The sequence below is a fragment of the Pundamilia nyererei genome, unplaced genomic scaffold (genome assembly GCF_000239375.1).
Source record: "Pundamilia nyererei isolate P.nyererei 1_Seehausen unplaced genomic scaffold, PunNye1.0 scaffold00197, whole genome shotgun sequence".
Lineage (NCBI taxonomy): Eukaryota > Metazoa > Chordata > Actinopteri > Cichliformes > Cichlidae > Pundamilia > Pundamilia nyererei.
In genome coordinates this window covers 921,636-925,615 of record NW_005187598.1, presented here as the reverse complement: position 1 = coordinate 925,615, position 3,980 = coordinate 921,636, and positions in this window count along the sequence as shown.

Genomic DNA, 3,980 nt, shown 5'->3' with positions numbered 1-3,980 from the left:
CAACATGCATGAAGAGGATGATGTGGACAAAATACTCATTTGCCTAATAATTCTGCACTCCCTGTAATAGAAAACATGTTGATGCATTCGTTTTAAAATTTGAAAACTCTGCCGTTTGATACCTGAAAACAAAACCTTTAAAATGAGCAGCAGAGCTGACATGCATCAGTTTTTTATAGTGCCATTACTGCAGTGTTATCATTGTCGTTTTAACCACCTCAACAACTGCAGAGTACACACCGCACATGTCCAACTTGCTCCTTCTCTGCTTAACAAAGCCAACGGCCCGCTGATGCCTGTCAGGGCAAATATCATCCTCCTAATGTTGCGATATCGTTTGTGCAAACACAAATCAACAGTAGATTATACGGTGAGGTCGCTGCTTTCTCCTGTTCGTTTGGATACAGAACGGTGCCAGACTAAATCTTGTCTAGTGTGTCACATATATCTGTAATTCCAAAGGTCCTTTGCATGTATGTGTGTGGATGCAAGTGTGTCTGCAAAGCACTTATTAATCTGTCCATGGCCTTTCCCTAGCTTATGAAGTGCTGATTGTTTGTCATTGTTTTGGCTTCATTTATTTGAACACACACCCCATAATCACGCTTGCAAATATACAGCTTTAAAAAGGCGAGCTGCCATTTTCATCATGGCACTAACAAAGTGCATTTGAAATCACTTTGACTTCCCCTGAGCTGAGCCGTGAGTGCTTGCACAATACCAATCAGAAGAAAAAACTCTCGGCTTCAAAGCTTCAAGCTTGACTACATTAATAATATTAATAAAACAGCAAATTGAATATGTGGGCTCAGAGGTGGGGGGAGAAAACGTCTTAATCCTCTAAAGACATCCATCTTTGTCTGCGACTCTTGTTTCTCTTTTCATTATTGGCTCATTGAAAGTGAAGGCTAATGACAAAATAGCAGGCTAATTCCTGTAATTATCTGTATTTGTCAGAGGAATTTTTGGAATGACAGTGCTTCTTTTTCTAATCTTTAAGCCAGTTGTGAGGGGTGGCATTGTTACTAACAAAGCATTTATAGACAGGTCATGAATTAGCGAGGTATAGATGTAGGTGGCAAAAAAATAGCTTCCCTGTGGAATGCTTGCACAACAAACTTAACCCCTGGCCGTTAGTGTCTATTGCAACAGGAACAATTCAACACTGACGGAGAGGTAACGAGAGAGCATTTTTGCAGGAGGGTGCAGCATTGAGGAACAACCAATAAATGAATGTTGACTAAAAGCATAACAGGACACATTATGCTCACAGACAAACCTGAAAGGAGCAGAGACCTCACACTGAACAGCAAAACGTTCAACTGTTCACTGTCTTCCCACATTGCCAGCAGAAAGATTAGGTCTGTGTTACCCTTATAATAAAACAATTTTAAATACCAAAATGTGTTTCGACCTTCATAATAAATGATTCCAGCAGTAATATGAGATACACAAAGAAGTCTGTATAGTGAGCAGAGGCTGAATAAAATGTTGTCACACACAGTCAGAGCAGTGTTTTACAGCAGCTGCTGACATTAGCTTTAACTTGTTTTGTGCTGATACTTGACAGCTTGAGAAGACAACCGTTGCTGTGCTTCTGCAATGCATTCACACATGAGGGTATGTAAGGCTGCACATTTCTGTAGTCTAGATATATATAATCTTATATCTGTGCTGATCTTTATGTCATTGAAGATAATGTATGGCAAAAACTACCGTTCTCCAGACTATGCCTGGACTACTGTAAGTTATTGTGAGAATATCCTAAAAACTCCCTGAAAAGTCTTTCTTCTGTGCTGCTTCTGTGGAACCAGCTCCCAGTTTGGATTCAGGAGACAGACACTATCTCTACTTTTAAGATTAGGCTTCAAACTTTCCTTTTTGCTAAAGCACATACAGGTGTGAACAAAATTGTTGGTACCATTCGGTCAATGAAAGAAAAACTCACAATGGTCACAAAGTAATAATAAATAAAAATTCTATAAATGTTTACCAGTGAAAGTCAGACATTGCTTTTCAATCATGCTTCAAGGGAATTATTTAAAAAATAAATGCATGAAACAAGCCTGGACAAAAATGATGGTACCCCTAGAAAATACTGAAAATAATGTGACTAAAGGGACGCGTTAATCCAAGGTGTGTCCACTAATCAGCATCACAGGTGTCTACAATCTTGTAATCAGTCAGTGGGCCTATATATAGGGCTCCAGGTAGTCATTGTGTTGTTTGGGGACATGGTGTGTACCATACTCAACATGGACCAGAGAAAATGAAGGAACTAAATTAGAAAGAAAATCATAGCATGTTGAAGTTAACAGCTAGAAGACCCTCTCCAAGCAGCAGATGTTCCTCTGACTACAGTTGCACATGTCATTCAGAAATTTAAGATCCATGGGTCCGTAGCCAATCTCCCTGGACGTGGCCGCAAGAGGAAAATTGATGACAAATCAAAGAGACGGAAAATCCGAATGGTAACAAAAGAGCCCAGAAAGACTTCTAAAGAGATCCAAGCTGAACTTCATGCTTAACGAACGTCAGTGTCAGATCGCACCATCCGTCGTTGTTTGGACTACATGGCAGACGACCGAGGAGGACACCATCGTTGAAAACAAATCATAAGAAAGCCAGACTGGAATATGCCAAACTACATGTTGACAAGCCACAAAGCTTCTGGGAGAATGTCCCGTGGACAGATGAGACCAGAATTGAACTTTCTTCCAAAGCACATCAACTGTTCACAGACAGACAAATGAAGCCTATCAAGAAAAGAACACTGTCTGAACTGGACATGTGCGTGCTTAATAAACTGGCAAATTACAGCAGGATATTCCTATCCTTGGTCAGAAGGTGACTTATATGATGAAAGAGGGGTCCACAGCAATGATAATATGGGTTCCTTTAATCCAAAAACATCTTCGGAACATTTGCGATCTTTAATCTTCGTATGATAATTAAGTGAATCTATGTGAGTGTGTGTGGTTCTCATGCACATATCTTTCTACATAGCACTTTAATTCTTATTCCTACTTTTATTTTTATTTTTTCATGTCTATTTAATCGCAATTTATGACACTATGTTTGCACTGAAGCACCGCAGCAATTTCCTGTTGCAAACCTGCTCAACATTTGGCAATAAACTGATTCTGATTCTGTAAAATAACAGAAATTACAATTAGAAAACAATTAAAGTAAACCAAAACTGTTCTAAATAATACAGAAAATCTAAATCAAAAATGAATAAACACCACCCCTGGTGGACACACATGGGCTGCTGCACAGGGATAGACTCCATCTTTACTTTGGGCAGCTCAGTCCACAAGGGTGGCGCCATTTTGGTCAATTCAACATGAGTAACTACAGTGTCTCGTGGCTATACAAACCACTGGCAAACTGTATACAAGCATCACACAACTACGGTGGCCCCTAGAGACAAAGCACGTACAAACTCCAAAACACGTGCAAATTCCAAAACACAGCGGAAGTGCTCCAGGACGCTAGGGGCAGTGTTGAGCTCGATTTGCAAAATAAACGGCAAGTTTGTCTGTCTCCGTCGCGCTTCCCAGGTTGCCTAGCAACCATGATACTAACCGCTGGAAACAACTTTGTTTGACAGAAATGAGGGAGAACATATTTTGTTCATTTGTTTGTTTGTTTCTACAAGAGCTGTGTGTGATTTGATAAGTATCTGAGGCTGAGACCACAGGACAGTAAAACATGATTGTTGGGCTTCATTCCTGTGCTGAACAGTCATTTAAGATTAGTTAGTAAATAACAATTAGCTAATGTTGTTCATGAGACTAAAGTCATCTCACTTTGGTAATGTAAATATAATATGGCCAATATTATAGTTATTATATTTATCATTATTAGCTATTACAGCAGTGAACATGAACTCTGTGTCAAATACTGAGCCTCAGTAAAGATTCAAGTTGCAGTTATTTATACGTCCTATCATCTTAAATCTTCACTCAAAGACAAGT